This window comes from Nannospalax galili, unplaced genomic scaffold (genome assembly GCF_000622305.1).
Source record: "Nannospalax galili isolate Female #2095 unplaced genomic scaffold, S.galili_v1.0 scaffold3, whole genome shotgun sequence".
In the NCBI taxonomy this organism is placed as follows: domain Eukaryota; kingdom Metazoa; phylum Chordata; class Mammalia; order Rodentia; family Spalacidae; genus Nannospalax; species Nannospalax galili.
This window is the reverse complement of record NW_008351466.1, coordinates 7,586,611-7,608,222: the sequence shown is the minus strand read 5'-3', so window position 1 is coordinate 7,608,222 and position 21,612 is coordinate 7,586,611.

Genomic DNA, 21,612 nt, shown 5'->3' with positions numbered 1-21,612 from the left:
AAAAAAAAAACAAGTATCTTCTTGAAGTCCCTCAAATTAAGGTAAAGAATAAGAACAAATCATTCTGGAAGAACACCAAGGAAATAGCTTTAGATATTTAAGTGACAATTGAATTTATTCTCATAATGGTTTTAATAGCTTTTGTATAATCTTCATCGCTATTATGAGATATAAAATGTATTTATCAAATCTGTAATCATTATGCCAAAAAATCTGAATTACTGTAATATTTTGCATATTGTTAAAACTGTAACTTTAATTGTAAAAAAAATTTAAAAAAAAGTTCTTGAAGAATTAATAAATGCATTAAAAAGTAAAAAAAAAATGAATCTACCATATGATACAGTTACACCACTCCTTGACATATACCCTAAAGACTCATCCCCCAACTGATGAGTGGATAATCAAAATGTGACATATTTACACAATGGAGTTCTACTTGGTGATAAGTAAAGAAAAAAATCATGAAATTTTCAGGTAAATAAATGAAACTAGAAACTTATACTGACTGAAGTAACACAGACTCAGGAAAAAAAAAAAAAAAAACAGCAATGTATGTTCTCCTATTAGCCCCAGGCTCTTGAGCTCCTTCTTGTTTACCCTCATGGACATATACATAGTGGAGCCTCTACACCTAAAGCTCATGGAACCTAGTCGAACAAGGGGTAGAGTGAATCCTAATACATCCCACATCTCTCACCAGCAAAGCTTCTCATGAAACAAAGTGGGAGGCACACAGAAGGCACAACTGGCCAAGTCTTAAGAGATTAAGCGACTGAAGAGTGTATGTCCCTGGATAGTACTCCTATATTAACATTCATACACTCATGACTCAGGGACTATTGTTGAATAGAGGGCAAAATGATTATAAGAGCCAGGGTTGGTTCATGAATATCAGGAAACAGGCTTTCAGGCCTCTGGGAACGTGCTCATATGAACTCGCAACAATAGTAATAGTATACACAAGACCCACGCTGACTCAGACAACAACCCAGCAAAGATGTTGGAAAATGGGCAGTAGGCCCTAACCTTGGCCTAGGAATGATTGGCAACTGATTAATTTGGGGTGAGGGAGAGTTGGTCTTCATGATGAGAGTGACTGTGGATTAGCTGACTAGATTTCAGTGGATAAACTTTCACTGAAGGACTTCTGTATATAAATGCTTGACCAGATAGGGCTTAACTTATATGACAGAATGCATTAAAACTGGTGGGGGGGGCTCTATAAAAAATAATAAAGCATGGGCATTAATTGGCTAAGCAACTAGTTTAAGAAATTAGAGAGAAAATAAATAAAACTAAACAAATATAAAGGAAAAATCAGTATAAGAGCAAAAGTCGCCTGGAAACAAAAGTTAGAAAAAATAAGATAAAGCAAAATTACACTTTTGGGAGATTAATAAAATAGATCAGAAATAAAAATCTGAAATACTAAAAGAAGGGGAAAAGGAGTAAGAAATTCATCAATAATGTTAGAATGAAAAAGACAGAAAGAGGATATGAGAGTAACTTTATCTTCATAATTTCAAACTGCAGATAAAACGACTTAATAAAAGTGTCTCAGAAAAAAATGTAATATTGAAATATTAAAGAAATGCAATATCCAGTTTGAAATATCCTCAAAATGAAAATTTCAGTACTAAATGCTTATATTAGGGAAATCTATTAAGCAATCAATAAACAAAATAATTGTATTTTTTACAAAGTAGTCCAGAGTGCAGAAAAATAGGAAATATTACTAGACTCATTTCCCTGAGAATATCATAACCAGGATATAGGAGCCTTATAAAGATAAGGAAGTTCTCCAAGCAAAATGTCTTATAAAATTGATATATAGAAATGAACAAATTATCAGCAAGTCAAATCTGTTTAGAACATTAGGAATCCCGATCATACAGGGTATATTCTGAAATATAAACTTGACTTAGCACCCAGTGAACAATGCAAATGACTTAATTTCATTTTCCTTTCCACCTCTCCCAACACATTAGGATTTTCATACAAATAATTATTTTGGGGGAAATGTGATACCTTGAATAAAAGAAAGGTGGCATTAACAGAGCATCTTCTACTGCAGCCAACTTCACTTTGTCATTGTCATTCTGAAGCTTCCTGTGAAGCTACAAATATAGAGCCCTAGAATTACTCATCTAAAATGGAAATAAAACTCCTCAATTGCCAATGAAGGATAAATCTCTTCTCATTTTCATTCTGTATAACTTCCAAGTTGATATCTAGTACATTTTATAATGTGGCAGTTGGGAAGTCCTCAGAACAACAATTGAGAAATAAGTTCACTGGAGATGAGATTTGTCAGGTTACACCTTCATAAAGCTAATTGCCTCGAAAACAACTGGAAGAAAGTATACAGTGAAAGATACCAAGGTTATACCACGATGTGATAGAAAATACAATCATTCAACAAATTACATTGGGAAAATTCGTTTAAGAGCTTTAACAAAAAAAAAGCTTGATAAGATTCATAAGTCATCCATGAAGAGATAAATAAAACTCAGCAAACTGAAGTTGAAGTTTCTTCTTTCTTTTTTCAAATACTGGAATTTGAAGGGTCTTGTGCATACGAGGCAAACACTCTAAGACTTAACTACATTACTGACCCAAACTTATTTAACTTCATATAGGACATTTGAAAGAACCTCGAGAAATATAGAAGCAGACTGCAAAATATTAAAATTATTCTTGTTAAGATGAGGAGCAAGAAATAGTAGCTCCTTTAAAAATGCCGTTCATCATTCTGCAAGAAGCACTAGCAAGCACACAAGGCACAGAAAAAAAGAGGCATGAAAAGCTAGTTATTTTGGAAACAGAACTAAATTGATATTATTTATGAGGTAAGATTGGAGAAACTCAAAACAATCTATATGTGAGCAACTACATTAAGGAAGTTAAGCAGGATTATGGACTATTAAAAGTATTATCCAAATGACGTGGACTTCTACATCCTAGGAAAAACAATCATTAGAAAATGTTATGATAACATAAAAGGATGATCTTAACAATGTCAGATTAATTGTAAAAATCTTAAAGTCATTAAATTTCAGAAAAATAGAATTGGCATGTAAATAAGTTAAGAGATACACTGTATTCATAGATTAAAAGACTCAATACTATGATGTCAGTTAGTCACAGTAAAATTGAAATACAGGTATATTGCAGTGCCAAAAAAAAAAAAAAAAAAAAAACCTCAACAATGGGGCTGGAGAGATGGCTCAGCAGCTAAGAGCACTGGCAGTTCTTACAGAGAACCTGTGTTCAATTACTAGCTCCCACATGGTGGTTAACAGCATCTGTAACTCCACTTCCAGGGGAATCCAAAGCCCTCTTCTGACCCCCACAGGCATTACAGGACATGGGTACACTTACATACATGCAGACAATAACGTTCATACACCATATATGTATACTTTAAAATTCAAGAAGGATATGTGTGTTTGTGTCTGTTTGAAAGTTAGTACCGTGATTCTAAATTTATATAGGATGAAAGATGACTGCAAATAATGAGAATTATCTAGAAGTATAAACACCATTTATCAAGAGATTTACAAAGCTAGTATAAATAAAACAAATAGTAGTGGTAGAGGAATGGACAACTTAATTAATAAAATAGAATTAAGAACCTCAAAACACTTGATTTGTGGCAGAGGTAGTGCTACAAATCCACAGCAAAAGGATGGAGAAAGGATGGACATCTCTATAAGAGAACTAAATTTTTATATAACAATACAAACAAACAGAAAAGAATCCACATATATTAAAAACCTAAACAGAAAAACCAAAAATAGAAGCTTTTGGGAAAAATGCAGAAAAATATTTTCATGAACTTAAGATAATTCAAAATTAATTAAAATCTGCACAAGTCCAAAAATACTAAGGGCAAGGAAAGAGGTTGTTCAGTAACTTAAAGGTGCTAGCCACGTAAATCTGATCAACTTGAACTTGATCCCTAGAACTGTAAAGGTGAAAGGAAAGAACCAAGTGTATGAAGTGTTCCACTGACCTCCTCACAGATGATGCAGTACATATGACCCATATACACAATAATAACAACAATAATAATAATTTTTCATTATAAAGTTTTAAATACTGTAACTACATTTAAACTTAAAATGTGCATTCATTGAAACACGTCATAAAATTATCTAGTGAATAAAAATAGTTGTGCCATATAATTGTTAAAGAATTAGACTCTGGATTATACATTTTAATCAACAAGAAACTACAAATCCTGGATGAAGAACTGGACAAAACCTGAGGTAGTCACTTTATAGAAGAGGAACCAAAATTTTGAGTAATCAAAAGGAAGCTCAACTGCATTACTAATGAAAATGCAAAATCCATCCACATGTTACAGCAACAAACATATCATCAAATATTACAATTTGACAAGATTAAGTATTTCAAAATATGCAAAACTACTAGAGCATCTATACATATCCATTTGGGCAACATAATGGCATTATCTTTTAAAGCTGAAGTTGCACATACTTTGGGCTCAGCAGCAATTACAGGCTTAGGGTTAGGGTTGACGGTGCATGCCTGTAATCCCAGCAGTTGTAAAAGATGAAGCAGAAGAACTGATGTGAGTTTGAGGCCAGCCTGATCTACACAGTAAATTCCAGGCCTCGTGACCTACACAGAGACTCTGCCTCAAGGAAGAGAAACAAAGAAACAAAATTATACTCCCAGGTATACATGCAGATAAACATGTAGAAGTGTACCCCATGTGGTAATAATAATATTCATACCAGCACTTTGTGAAACAGTAAGAAGTGGAAATGCAAATGTTCTTTAATAGAATAAGAGTGTTTCTTTTAATTTGTTCTTGATTTTATTTGATATATTCTTATTGTGCGGCACAATGGATTTCATAATAAAAATATAGCATGTGCTTTGACTGTATTCATTCTTGTTACACAGTCTTGCATGCCTCCCATTCTTATATAACCTTTCCTCTTCCCAAACACTCCCCCTTCTATTTTCATGGTGTGTGTGTATGTGTGTGTGTGTGTGTGTATGTGTGTGTATGTATGTATGTATGTATGTATGTATGTAAAATATAAGATCCGAATATGAGAGAATACTTTCAATATTTTTTTCTTCTGGGTCTGTTTTATTTTACTTAATTTGAAGATGCCCAATTCCATCTATTTTCCTACCAATGACAATTTTATTCTTCTTTATGATTATGCAAAGCTCTGCTACACACATATATCACATTTTCTTTATTTATTAACCCAGCAAAGTATGGTGAGCCTAACTCCATAATTTGATTATTATATATAGTCTCACAATAAGCATGAATGAGCAGGAATCTGTATTATGATGTTGGCTTAGATTTGCATGAGTATGTTAACAGGATTGGGGTAGCTGGTTCATGAGGTATTTCTATCTTTGGTTTTCTGACAAACCACCATACCAATTCCCTTAGTGCTGCTCTAGATTGCATTATCACCATTGGTGCATAAGCATTGCTTTTTCCCCATATCTTGTACAGAATTTAGTTTAGTGTTTATGATAGCTACTTTGGGGTGAAAGAAAATACCAATAGAGTTTTGATTTGCATTGCTTTGATGGAAGAAGATATTGAACATTTTTCTATTCACCATCAGGATGAATACTTTTTTCCTGATAGGGTCTACCTGGGCAGCATAGGTTAGGTTTGAATTTGCTGTGTAGCTCAGGCTGGCCTTGAACTTGCAATCTTGACTCAACTATGATTGCAGATGTGTGTCACCACAGCCAGGGAATATGTAAGTAGTCATATACTGAGATGTTCTGCACTGCAGCAAATAATAATGAATCATAATTTCATGAAATAAAACAAATGATTCTGAAGAACTTATACTGATTTTCAAGCTCAACAGAGACTTAAGATGTAGCTCAGTTGATATTGTGCTGGCCTAGCATGAGCATAGCACTGGTTTCAATTCCTAGCACCTCATAAATCTAGACACCGTGGCACATCTACAATTGTGGCGCTCGGCAATTTGAGGTAGGAAAAATAGAAATTTAGAGTCATTCTCTGCTACATAGGAAGTTCTAGACCAGTGTGAGATGCATAAGACTCTGTCAAAAAAATGCACAAATGAAATACTCGTAGATGAAGTCACATGATATGATTTCTCTTATATAAATATTAAACAACAAAACTAAAAAGATGAATATCAAGAGTGACAAAGGAATAATGTAAAATATAAAAACAAGAGAATGATAAACACAGACTTCAGAAGGCATCTACCTCAGTGAGAAGAGACAGTGGACCAAGGACAGAGGAATTAGGAAACGCTGATGCTTTTTACTTAAATGGGATATGTGAGAGAACTTTTGTTATAATCCATTATTTCTTACATGCAATTTGCAAATATTTTATATACACTTGACATTCAATACTTTTTAAAAATAGAATTTCTCAGTTTTTAACGAATGCAGCAAGTAGTATAAGATCATTCCTCAACTTAGCAGCTGAAACAAAATTTCTGGGGGCAGTTTGCCATCACATATTGATGTGGTGTAATGATATCCTTTCTCTTTCATGTAAAGTAGTGTCTATAAAAGATACCTGTAGAACAGCCAAATGTCAAAGGTAACTGTCAACCTAAGCGAGAACAATCTTGGCACCAAACGATAAAGTACTGAATTTGCTTTTCCCACACAGTTAAGAAGCCAGGTGTTGTTTCACTAACAAGAAAATAATGGACAGTAGACAGTATGACCACAGACACACTGAATTTTACTGACTAGAACTTTATGATTATGGTCAGTTGCCCAGAATGTGAAAGTAATACGTCCATGGTGTAACAAAACACAGGAGTTCTGATTCAGTAAATGCAACTTATAGGAATTCAGGTAATTTACAATCAATACTGAATTCTCTGGAATAATTCTACAATTAAATTTCTATATAGTTGATCAGTATGTTTGGATATCTCTCTTTTCCTTAATATATGAAAGATCAGGGAATAAAATCTTTTACAGGGGTTAGACATGCAAAAAAATCATTAAATATTGCATAAATATACTAGTAAAAGTTACTCTCAATCTTGAAGTTTTATGTTTCCTAGATAAGAAAATATGTTTGGAGTTAATGGCTACAAATCTAATTATCATTTTCAGAATTTCTGTAAATTATTTTTTGTTGTTTTGGTATACGCCTGTCTCATGTTTACAATGACTGGCATACCTCATTGTACTGTTTATGCTTTACGCAAATAGTGACAACACTAAAAAGAACTTAAGGGACTCTAAGGAATTACTTTTTTATTTATAAAAATTACTGCTTTAAATTTTTTCCAGGTTTTAGGAAATATTTATGATTGATAAGTAAGAATCTGTGAAAGATTCTTTGAGGTTTATCACAGGATTTAAAAATCTCATAGTAGCCGAGCTTGGGGGTGCATGCCTTTAATCCTAGCACTTGAGAGGCACAGCTGGGACTAAAGGGAGACCCTGTGGCAAAAAAAAAATTACCTAAAAATCATGTAGGTAAAATATTAGGCAATATAAATAATATTTGCATTTATCATACTTTTCCCAAATACTTTTCCCTTTTGCAGAGATTTTAATATAGGTTATATAAATGTACTGTTTTGACAGGTTGTGTCTTAGCAACCAAGGCAGTATATTTCACAAATTCTAATGGTTTATCCGAATTAACAGTCTTCTGAAGAGTCATATATTAGGAGAAATATTCAAATATTAGGTATTCCCTGATTCTTTTTAAAAAGAACACAAAGTGTGTACTCACACACAACTCCATTTGTCCACATTTGGAACTGTCATAAAGGAATACATGAGAAATTTATAATGTTAAAACATGTAAGATTTACAGTTCTTGTGAAGAAAACTAGTAGAATAAGAGCTGTGTTGCCGATAAATACACCGTGGGTGGAAACCTGGAAATAAAGAGCAGGAAATGTGAGCAGTGAGCTGTACCTTTCTCCCCAGAAGAGACAAACAGCCAAATAATATTTGATCAATTTCACTTGAACTTGAAAAATACAGAGCTTATGTAACTGAAAAAAAGTACTAATTATCCACAAAACTGCCACCAATATCTTTACCAAGCAGAAATGATATAAAAACAAGTGTATGTACAATAAAATAGTGGGTAAGTGTGATAATGTCCAGATATGGCTAGAAAAACTACAATAATTCTAGGGAAATAAGACAAGAACAAATTTGTTCGTGTAAGACTTTTTTCTTACCTTTTAGCCTTTTAATGTAATCAACTTTATATCACTTTATTTTTGTTGATACTATCACATGGAAGAAAAAAAAAGTAGTTACTAAATAAAATGTTATTTTTAAATCATTTTCTTGTATAATCTTTTGCGAACACCTGATTTTTTGAAGGCTTCATATGGGTAGAATGTAGATTTCATAATGAGTTTCAAACTCATATCTCAATTAGTCTAAAGGTTCAGTACCAAGCAATGAACTGCATGATCAAGTAGCTGTTCAAATGTACTTATTGAAAAATAACTTTATTATAAAAATTTCTTCTTGCCTACTTAACTCATATTAACCCTGCTCTAATCATGATCAGTTCATTCATTAGGAATGTAAATAGTTCAGTGTACCAAAGTATACCAATACTATAAAACTACAAAATGGTATCTGGTAGACAACGTGATATGCCAAAAGACGAATCTAAAATTTGATAGGTATTTGTTTCTCTGTGGAGAAAATGTTATTTTCTGCACACTTTCTATTTTTTTTTCCTTGAAACATTCTATCATGAATGGTTTCTAGAGTGATTACTAGATATTTAGCTCTTGACACACAAAGAATCTCTTAACCCTCTTGGCACCATATCATGGCACAAAGACACCAACCCAGAAAAATATCTAGTATACATATACCACTAGACTTTGCAAGATCTTTTTTTCTAACTCTCATCTCAGATTTAAAAGTAGACATTTTAAAATTTTCAGTTACATTTTCATCCTACTTCATTGAAAACAAAATTATTTTAGTCTATTATTTCTGGCCAGAATAATTGAAATATATTTTAATTCCAAAAGTTTGGCTATGAATCTGATTTACCATTGCTTTTGTTTATAGTTTCTGAAATCTCGAGTGTGTTAAAATAGCTTTAAGACATGACTGATGTAAGTGGAATATTAGTTCACTTTTAAAAATCCCTTTTTGCACTCAAAATACCTTTTTATGGTCTAGTTTCTTGTTCCAAGTTCTTAACTGATAATGACTGAGTACAATCTTCCCAAATCAGAGATGACTATATGCCAGATCACTGCATAACCTTACTAATGCCCAGTCGCTCAGAACGACTCCATCTGGGTTCTTGTCCATCCAAAGAACCAGCTGCTCTAAACAATGCCTTACTCATCTAGCTTGCTGTATCACTAGCTGAAATATGCTACTGCCATAATTACCATTCTTGACTTCTGAATAGAGCCAGCAAGCAACCAACAATTCACTGAGTACACAGGCTAGTGCTAATTGCTTGATCACATAATTGTGTATAGAGATTACTTTATTACTGCTGACTGGAAGCAGCTGTGATTCTTGAAAACAAAATGTGGACCATGCATTAGCCTATACATGGAACCATGAATCTGTGATACAGGGGAAAATACCAAAAGCTGATGAATTTGGAAGCTGTGGAATATTCTGAGAGACCAACTATTACAAAGAAGTATTCAGATTGAGAATGGTTGCTTACATCAGGAGGGTCTTGTTTACAGTTCCCTTTTATCGACAGTACTCTCCGGATACAGGTTGCTGGGAGAATGATACATTTTTTATGCTAACCCCTGGAATTATCTGGAAAGTCTTCCCTGGCCCCAAGGCTAAGTCCTATAATAACAATAGCACTAGCAGTAAAAGAAATGCCAAATATGAATAATGCAAAAAGCCAAATCTGTCTTTTAGTTGGCCCTTAGGCCAGAAAAAAACAACATGTTAACTGTTTTCCATATCTTTCATCTAACTTCCTAACTAGAATGTGTACAAAAGGGGAGCTTTGCTACCTTTGAAGAGCCTAGGTCAGTGTCTGGCATACAGCAGATACTCAACAAATATTTTCTTGAGAAATATGGAACAAAATTGGTTTAAATCAGCAAGTTTGTAAGATTATATTTCATTATTGGATGTCCACATTATTTAATAAAATAAGTTGTCAGTTAATTTATTGAAATTCAAAATGTACATATTCTTCTGATCAGCAATTCTATTTCTAAGAACATATCCACTGATTCACTTGCACATGCACACAAACCTAAATGTTCAGGAATATCAATTATAAAGTTTTTCATAATTCAGAAAATTTGGAATCAATGGAGATATCCTTCAATAGGTAATGGAGTCTATAAATTATGGTACATCTATAAAATGGGAATATCATACAGCTTCTGATATGAATGGAAAACTCTGTTAATATTGCCTGAAATGTTACCAAAGTACACAATTTAAAAAGGGAGTTTCAGAACAGGATGCTAAATGTGCTCTCACTGTTGGTGAAACACATGAAAATTAATACATATATGCATAATTATAAAAATCCATAAAGGATTTGTGGAAGAACACTGATCTCTCAGAAAGAAAGAAAATGTGAATGTGAAACAAAAGCATAATGGTATTTTTTTTACCCCATGCACATTACTATGCTCTGGTAATAAATATGACAAGATTCAGGTCATTTGAAAATGTAATCCAGGGTTCACATAATATCTGGTTCCTTATTAACAATCCTTTGTGCTGATTTTCTTTCAAGAGTAAGTCTTCCAGTCCTTTAGTAATGGTATAGTAAGAGTTACAGAGAAGTTCTAATCTTAGGCAAAATTATGAAGACATTTTAACTGACCTTTAGCAAAATCTGAAGTATATACCCTGGGTCTCACACAGTGCCTGTAAAATATGTACCGTGATTTCTAAAATAACTCCCATGAAATAGCTTCCTAGAGGTGGGAAACAACCAGTTCGGTGTTTTATATTCCATTAATGTTTAAACCAATTTAATCGTTTTAGATCCATTAAAATGTATTTTAGCCGGGTGTGGTGGCACACGCCTTTAATCCCAGCACTTGGGAGGCAGAGGCAGGCGGATCTTTGTGAGTTCGAGGCCAGCCTGCCTGGTCTACATAGTGAGTTCCAGGACAGCTGGGGCTACAAGGGACCCTGTCTCAAAAAACAAAAAACAAAACAAAACAACAAAAAAAGGGGGACTCTTGATTTGGCCCAAAACTTCATGGCATTTCCCAAAGAAGGGAAAAATTAAACAAGAAAACAACACATTAATTTTCTGTGTTAACCCTTTCAAAATAGGTAAATAGATTTAAATTGTTTTATTATTTTCTCCTTTTTTGTGTATGTGTATATGCACCTGTGTAACTCTGTATGCCTTTACATGTATGTGCATTTTCATGTGTAGGCCAGAAGCTGATTTTGGGTATCTTCCTCACTCCTTCTCCATGATCATTTTTTGAGACAGGATCTGTTACTGAAGCCGAAGCTCATCAATTCTTGAAGAATGGCTGGTCAGTTTCCTCCAGGAACCCTTCTAGCTCCATGTACCCTGCACTGAGATTACAGATAGGCGCTGCTTTGCCTAGCTTCCTATGTGGGTGGTGGGGCTCAGAACACAGGGCCTCATATTTGTACAGCTCGCAATTTACTGACTAACCACCTCTACATGATTCCTCTTAAAAAATTACATTTTTAAATTAAAAAAAGCTTTCCAGTGCCTATCTCAAAGTTCTGTACAATCATATCCTATTGCTGAAAATTTCCCTTCCAGGTTTTTCTTTTTTGTGTGTTCTTTAAAGCAAATGTTAAATGCAGAAAATCTGAAAAACTAAATTTTAATTGATATTAATGAATATTGTATATCAATTCTCATTAATAAGGAAAGTATATTATAAAGGGTTTTCTACTATCCGCTAGTTGGTTTGGTTTGGTTTGGCTTGATTTGGTTTGGTTTGGTTAGGCTTAGCCAGTTATTTTGGATTAATTTGGTCAAATACTAGGTCAGGCCTCGTCATATGTAAGATTTTGTAGATCCCTCTGCAAAATAAACCCATATTTTGGCTTATCATGTGTCTTTGCCACATGGCTTTAATACTGGCTTATGCTTGAAATTTTGAGGAAAGAGCAACCTCCTGATTTTTGTCTGATACATCAGTTACATCTCACAGGAGCCCTATACATGTTCCAGGAAAGGATATTTCTTTGTTTATAACACACAGTTGGAAGCGGTAAAGATGATTTTTAAGGAAGCTTTGAAGCAGGCAGGCTCTTCATAAAAGAAAGAAATACACAAAAATTTCAGAAAAAATTTCCAGAATACTTAAGAAAATATAAATCTTATAATCTCTCAAAGTTGACAGCTTCCATAAGCAGAATATTATGCTTAATTAAATACATGTTGATGTGGAGTGACATTTTTTTTTAGAATACTTAAGAAAGAAAATATAAATCTTATAATCTCTCAAAGTTGACAGCTTCCATAAGCAGAATATTATGCTTAATTAAATACATGTTGATGTGGAGTGACATGCATATTTAGTCTTTCTAATTTCCATCATTTTGTACATTTTTGTGGTAAAAACTCATTACCTTTGATATATTGTACAGTATATCATATGAGTGATAAAAGTGTATGAAATGCAACAGTGTGCTACAGCTGCCTTAAGATAATGAATTTGTAGAATTTTCAATAAAGGTAAAAGGGAGAAAATTAAATATATTAAATTTCCTACAACAATAAGAACATTTCTTCATTAACACAATTTGAACATAATTTATGAATGTAAAAGATGAAAATTTGGTTTTACTATTACAGATAACATATTTGATTTGTAAGTGTTAATTTTGGACAGTCAGTTTAATTCATAAAACAACTGAAGCAAAGTGTTGACACAAAGAACAGCTCTCACCTCAAATGAAGTAAGAGATTGTTTTGTAGCCAAATATAAGGAACTGTGTTCTGGGTATCGAGATTCTGGTTATCCAAATAACACATTCCCACACAAGAGTGGTTGCATGGAGTGTTTGTAGTTACAGAATAAAATAAAGTTATATATCAAGACTTTTTTTTTCAAACACATTGGTAGGAGCAGCAGGTTGGTGGATTACAGAAGGGTGGGGAAAACCATGCTATCTTTATTGGTACTACTGGATGAAGTTCAAAAATTTTTTAAAAGCTTTTGTGTTGGTCTGTTAATACATTTTAAGAGGTCTCACATGATAGCTACAAGGTGCCAGGTCAGATGCAGAGGTAGGCAATGAATGGTTATGAAGAGAACTAAAAACAAGCTAACGTAATCTGGTCTACAACATTCCAACTCTCCAACAATCACAAAAATTCTAATCCATAATCCTTATAGAAACTTTTAAAAAATACTTTTTATTAGTTCTTTGAAAATTTCACATAATGTATTTTGATCATATTTAACCCCATCAGTCATTTAAACTCAGATCCACACCCACCTACCTACCCCCCAAATTTCATGCTCTCTGTTTTTGGAAAGTGCTTTTAATCTAATTTGCATTATCCAAATAGTCTTAGATATGAGCCCATCGTTTGAAGCATGGTCAGCCTCCAAGTTATCACATCACTAAAAAAAATTGATTCTCACTCTCCCGGAGATAACAATTATCAAAAGTTCAAAAACTGAGGGTGGAGCTTCATGCCAACCTCCTTCCTCCATGTTGAGATTTTATCTAGTTTGAACATGTGCTGGTCTTATGCATGCTGTCACAGACACTGTAAATTCACATATTCAACTGCCCCTTTGTGTCTGAAAATGATGTTTTGTTGTACTCATCTACCAGCTGTGGCTCTTACAATCTTTTCCACTCCCTTACTGCAAATATACCCAGCACTTAGGAGGAAAGGTGTGGTACACATTTCCCATTTAGGGCTGAGAATTCTCTTATTCTCTATACATTGATCAGTTGTGGATCTCTGTTAATTGCCATCTATTGAAAAAAGAAGTTTCTCTGATGAGGGTTGAGAGATGACCTAATCTATGGGTATGACTCATTAGCAACTAGGTTAATTCTCTAGTTAGCAGAATAATAGTTGTAGATTCTACCTTATAACCTGTGACCTGTATAACCAAAGATTCTGGGCCCCAATATTGGTGCCAAATATGGGTTCTTTCTTATGGAGCATGCCTAATTCCAATCAGTAATTTGTTAATCTCATAGCATTGATGGCAACATTGCAACAGTGAACATATTTTTTTCAGATCAGTCGTAATTGTAGGTTGTAAGCTTTGCAGTTTGATAATCATTAATTTCATTGCAACATTATAAATGATCACTCATAAAAATGAAGATTTTGAGTTTGGCTATCAACTTTATTTCTCCATGTTCTATGACTCAACTGTGATGTGTTTTCAGCAATAGTTCTTATCATCAGGCTCTGGAGGGTAACCAAGGATAATGGCAATAGCCAGTATTGTTTAGGGTTCTACTGGTCACCCCGTCTAAAAACTCCAGAAGAGGCAAACCATACTTGGCAATGTGGATTTTATTTGTTAGCCTGTCATGCTTAATAGAGACAGTGTCTCCTTGTTATATATGCAGTTATACACACACACACACACACACACACACACACACACACACATGCAAACACATACAAGCACTCACAGAAAATAGAGAGAGCCAATTGGAAATGGGGAATTGCTTTGAACTCTCAAACTCTGTCCCCAGTAACATGCCCCCCCCACATCTGTACCTCCTAAATCTCCCAGACAGTACCATGAAATGGGGCCAAACCTTCAAATACTTGGAGCCTATGGGATACATTCTCATTCAAACCACTACACTGACCTCTATTTCATATGGAAACACAAAAACCCATTATAGCTAAAACAATTCTCATCAATAAATAACAGCTGTATTACTGCTCCTTATTTTAAGTTATACTGCAGTGCCATAGTAACAAATACAGCATGGTAGTGACATAGAAAAACAGATATACTGATCAATGGAATAAAATTGAGGACCTGGATATAAGTTCACCACCTATAGTGATCTGATTTTTAGCAAAGAGGTTAAATTATACATTTGAGAAAATATAGCATCTTTTAAAAACATACTGGTCAAACTGCATAGCCTCCTGTAAAAGAATGAAAGTAGACAGTTATTGTTCATTCTGCACAAAACTCAATTCCAAATGTGTCATCAACCTCATCATAAGACCCAAAAACTTGAATCTGCTAGAGGAGAAAAAAGGAACATACTGGGACTTATAGGCATAGGAAAGGACTTTCTGAGGAGAGTAGCATATGTATTTAACACAAGCAACTGACAAATGGGACCATATTAAACTAAAAAATTTCTGTACAAATGAGGACACTATTATTCAAGTGAAGAGGCAGCATACAGAATGAGAAAGATGTCCGACAGAAGGTTAGTATCTAGAATAAACCAGTATTTCAAAAACAAAACAAGAAAACAAATAATCCAGTTAAAAATTGGGACAAAGAAATAAGCAGAGAGTTTTCTAGAGGTGAAATACTGATTTCCAAGAAATAAGTTTTAAAATGTTAAAAATCCTTTCTACCCTACCTAGATAATCAGTACCTGCTCACTCAATTGCCGTCGTACCATCCAGAACTAGGACACTCCAGAACTAGGACATGCTGCTATAGAATTCCCAAGAAACTCTATAAGTTAGTCAAAACCTACTCACTCTGTCACTGTCTTCATCTTTTGGAATGGAACTTGTTGGTAGAGACCTCCCACCTGAACCTGGAAAGTTTTGCTCTAGATCCAGACTATCCTGGTGAGCTAGTTAGAACCAGTCCATTACTCTGCCATCCACACACTCAGTCCTACATTTGATGACTCACCTCACACACCAAACCATCCTGAAACTATTGCATGGCTCCAATTGAAGACCAAAAGAAAACAATTAACTATTTATACCTGGTCAAAAAACAATCAAACTACAACAACAATAACAGCAGAACCAAACTTAAACAAACAAAGGCAGGCTAGGATTTTATATAAGGCACAAAACCAAAGCAAACAAACAAAAAACAGGTTCATATGCCCAGGTCACATTCAAATCTCAACTAATATGAGCAAACAAGATAATAGGTCCCAACAAAGTCCCCCTAGTACTATAGATGTGTTCTACAATGAGAACTATCCAGAGGAACTCCAGAACACAGTACTTAAAAGAACAACAATAAACACTATCAAACAATTAAAAGACCTTAAAGAATATGAACAAACACCTCAATAAACTTAAGGAGGATATGAATGTAATCCTAAATACTGCTCAGTAAAATACAAGTATACTGCATAATGAAATGAAAAACTTAACAGTATTTGAAAAGGGAATTGACGAAAGAGATAGAAATATTCAAGAAAAATTAAGCTGAAAGGAAGATGGAATTTAAAATTCAAAAAGCCAAATCAAAATAACAAAAGCAAGTGTAAATAGTGGCATGATTAGCAACACACTCCGTTCCAAAGGCCAAAAATGCCAAAAGTATTTGGGACCTTTTATCTAATCCTTAAAAGATTTTAGGGCTATCTCTTCAGAGGGGGGATGTTAAAGTAGCAAAAACACCCCCCCCCAAAAAAGAAGAAAGAGTACGTGAAGTTATCAGACAAAAGTTATGGGGAGATATGGGAGGAGTTGGAGGGGAGGGAGTGGGCATGGATTTGATCAAAACAACTTATATGCTTATATTCCTGTGTGAAATTATCAGTGAGGAAAGTTTTTGCCCCTGGCCCTCCAAGATCAACTAAGTTCCAGGGAACAGTGGAATAGCTCTCAATATGTCCTGTAACTGGGGTGAGTCACCTGTCCTCTTGTTCAGGGAGGCCATGGAGATCCCCACCAGATGGACTTGAACCAGTGTCTGTCCAGTCTACAAAAGGAGGGTCAACTCAGAGGAAACATTTCCTCCATGCGTCCAGGTGAAGCCAGCCATGGTTGAGCAGGACCTTTGATTTATCTTCACACAGATGGAACTGGTAAAAGAAAGGAGCCAGGGGCTCCTCCCAAGCCAAGGTTGAGGAGTATATCTTCAAACGACCTTAAGTGTAAATATAAATTGATTTATTTGGGCCAACTGTATGGTCTTAAACACCCAAAAGGAAAGTATAACCAAAGAGTAAAATGATCAGTGTATTTCTTTAAGAGTTCAAGGTATTACACTTCTCAGACATTAGGCTTAAATCCATACACATGCCTTTAATCCCAGCACTCGGGAGGCAGAGACAGGCAGATCTCTGTGAGTTCAAGGCCAGCCTGGTCTACATAGTGAGTTCTAGGACAGCTTGGGCTACAGGGAGACCCTGTCTCAAAAAAGACAAAAATAAAAGTTGGTATTTCTTTAAGAGTTCAAGGTATTACACTTCTCAGACATTAGGCTTAAATCCATACACATGCCTTTAATCCCAGCACTCGGGAGGCAGAGACAGGCAGATCTCTGTGAGTTCAAGGCCAGCCTGGTCTACATAGTGAGTTCTAGGACAGCTGGGGCTACAGGGAGACCCTGTCTCAAAAAAGACAAAAATAAAAGTTATTTAGACAGTTATCCCTCATTGTTTATTTTGTACTGAATCAGAAAGTGCTGCTCAAATGTAAGACTGCAAATCTTGGTCTGCCACTGAAGGGGTACCCCAATTGCTTCACCCTGAGTCCCTGTTCAGTATGGAAGAAGCCAGAGTTGTCTGTATCCCAATTCCCTATCCACAAGCTGGGTAACATCTTCAGAGGATGGTGTGATAAGAATAGGAGGTAGGAATTGGCTAGGCAGTTAGTGTAAAAAGACCCCAAAGAAAAGTAACCAGCTTCTTGGATAAAAGTCAAAATGTACTTGGGCTTCTTAGCAATATACTCCATTCCAGAGGCAAAAAAAAAATGTCAAAAGTATTTGGGAGCTCTTATTTAATCCTTAAAATCTTCAGAGGGGGGAATGTTAGAGTAGCAAAAAGCCCCATACAAAAAGAAAAAAGTACATGAAGTTATAAGAAAAATGTGATAGGGAGATTTGGGAGGTTTCAGAGGGGAGGGAGTGGACATGGATTTAATCAGAACACCTTATATTCTTATATGTCTGTATGAAATTCTCAATAAATTATTTTCAAAAAGAGAAAAAACCCAGCAGCATGAATCAAGCGCAAAATTGAATACTCAGATCTAAAGATAAAATAGAAGTACAGGACCACTCAAATGAAGCACATACAAAACATTTAAAACAAAGGAATGGAATATGAAGGAGCTGTGGCATGACATGAAAAGGACAAATCTGTGAATTATAGGAATAGAGGAAGAAGAATCTCAGGTCAAGAGCATTCAACAGGATTGTAAAAGAAAACTTCCATAAGTTAAGGAAAGGCATACCCATACATATGCAAGAAGAACACAGAGCACCAAATAGACAAGGCAAGAAAAGAGATTCCCTATGGCATATCATAGTAAAAACACTAAATATACACAACAAAGAGAGGGTACTGAAAGCTGCAAGAGGAAAAACAGCCAATTACATATAAAGGAAACCCCTTTAAATACCAGTGGAGCTTTCTCTTTAAACCAAAAACTTCAGAAAAATGCAAAGAAATGCATTCCAAGTTTTAAAGGACCATAGATGTAAACCAAGACTACTTTACCAAATCAAACTTTCTATCATAGTCTAAGGAGAAAGAAAAATGCTCCATGATACAAATCCATTGAAAAAATACATGCCCACCAAACCAGCCCATCAAAAAACACTCAGAGCAATACAAAGAGTTGAAGAAAGGAATGACCATGTCAAAGAAGCAACTGAAAGGACACAAGTAATGGTATAATTACAGAAACACAAAATAGGGCTAAGAACAAAGACAGAAAATAAAATGATTATAATCAATGCACATCTTTCAATAATGGCTTTGAATATCAATAGCTTCAATTATCCAATCAAATGACACAGGCTAGTTGAATTGATTAAGGAAAAAAATCCCATCTTTTTGTTGCCTATAAGAAACCCATCTTACCAACAAGGATAGGTACCATCTTACGGTGAAGGGAAATAAAAAATATTGGAACAAATAACAGCAAGAAATAAGCAGATTTTGCTATACAAATATCTGACCAAACAGATTTCAAACTAAAAGCAACCAAAAGAAATACTTTATCAGAGTGAAGGGTACTTCATTCCCACTAAGGGAACAATTGACCTACAACACTTACAATATTGAAGATATATGCACCAAACTCTGGTGCACCCAATTTCATACAAAGAACCCTACAGGACCTCAACATACAGATTAAACCAAACTCAGAAATAGAAGGTGACTTCAGTACCTCACTATCTCCAAAGCACAGGCCATCTGGACAAAGAGTAAGCAGAGAAACATCTGAATTAAAGAATAACATATGGAACTGGAGAGATGGCTCAGTGGTTAAGGGTACTGACTGCTCTTGCAGAGGACCCAGGTTTGATTCCCAGCAACCATATTGTGGCTAACAACTGTCTGTAACTCCAGTTCCAGGGGAATCCAAAGTCCTCTTCTGGCCTCTGTGGGCACAGCATGAAACAGGTGCACTTACACACATGCAGGCAATATACACATAAAAATAATAAAGAAAAGAAAATAGAGAAAAAAAAACAGGTATCATATATCAAATGTAACTAGAAGATATTGCAAGCTTTTTCAGCCATGAACAAAAGAAGACAAATTTTACTCAGGAGCCCATGGAAGTTTCTCTAAAATAGACTATATACTGGGGCACAGAACTGATTTCCAACACCCTAAAAAACTAAATAATTCCATCTATTCTATCAAAACACAATGCAATAAAGCTTAAAATCAGCACCAAAAGAAACTCTGATAATTAAATGAACTCATGGCAATTAAACAAAAAGCACACTCCTCTCCTGAATGATGAATTAGTCAAAGAAAAAATCAAGAAAGAAGTATAAATATTCCTGGAAATAAATGAAATTTAAAACACATCATAATAAATCCTCAGAGACACATTTAAAACACTTTTAAGTTGAAAATTCATAACTCTAAATACCTACATTAAATCAGAGAAAGAACAGATAAATGACTTAATGGTACAGAATGAGAATCTGAAAGAACAAGAAGAAACCATACCCAAATCCAGCAGACTAAAAGATATAATAAAAATGAGAGCAAAAATTAATGAAATAGAAACAAATAAAATAAGTAATGAATGAATCTAAAAGCTGATTCTTTGAAAAGATAAAGAAGATAGAAAGACTCAACCTAGCTAACCAAGAGAAAGAGCAAATCCAAATAAACAAAATCAGAGATGAAAGAGGAAACATTACAATAGTCTCCAAAGAAATTGAGAGAATGAGAGGGATTATTTTAAAATTTTATATTCTGATAAATTAGAAAATCTAAAAAATGGATGAATTTAGAAATTCAATGGAATGACCAAAGTTTAAACAAGATGAGAACAACAAACTTATAGGTCCATACATAACAAATAAAAAAAGAGATTGAAATAGTAATACAAGCGCCTCAACTAAAAAAAAAAAAAAAATCCCAGATCAAGATGAATTCACAGCAGCATTCACCAGATCTTCAAATAAGAATCTATAAACAATACTGCTTAAACTATCCAAAAGATATATAAGTTCATGCATAGTTGAAGAATGTATAACAAATTTCACAGTGCCAGGTAATGGAAAGCTCTGCCTGTGTTCTATGCCAAGAGACTCCCCAAATAATACAGCCTATTGCCACAGCCCCAATGGCCACCCAGAACTTGAAAGTCCCTGTAGCTGAAGACAGAATATACTTCAACCACAGGGCTTGGAGCAATAGAGCTGGAACTGACCTGGAAGTCTCCTCCCTGAAGACTACCTCTTATTGTATTAGAAGATACTATGCAAGCAGCCGAAGGAGAAAAACTAATCAATTGTCTACCCAGCTCTAAAGTTTACGAACCACAATGACCAGCCCAGCAAATTTTCTGTTGGTGTAGTAGTGACAGTAATTTCTTGGAGGTAAACAATAGCTTTCTAATGGAACTGAAGCCCACTCAATATGAGTGAACTCATGTGTAGTACTGTATGTCTAGCCAAGTACACACGAACAGAGTTAGCATAGACCATAGAGGAAAACCTACTTCACATCCCCAGAGAAGCATAATCTCTTACTATATTCTAAATGTGTATCATTATATTTATGAAATTATACCTTTCACCATTCATGAAAAAAGCTACTCTTATAACAAATGGAGATTATGATGAATTTCCACAACTGGTTAAAAGCAGAGAGTAAGCTTCTAAGGTTGCCAGCCTTAAGTGATTCAGCCTCGATACCTAAGGCTCAAGGAACATCACTGAAGATGAGGTGCAAAAAAATGTAAAAGCCAGAGGGGCAAGGTATTTGCTGCTAGTTAAGACATTCTAGATATGATAGAAAAGTTCCACCAATGAAATCTTCACAATATGGTAGTCTAGCAAGATCTACATATAATAACAAAAGAAGTTGACATACCAGGGTGTATGGGGGAAAATCTCAAGGAGTCCTACCTCAAGATCAAGGGTTATAGGTAATCAATGGATGCTACGTGAGGGAGAAACTGTTTTCTCCCTGAGTGGTTATCTAATTCATAGTAGGCAGCTCCAAATG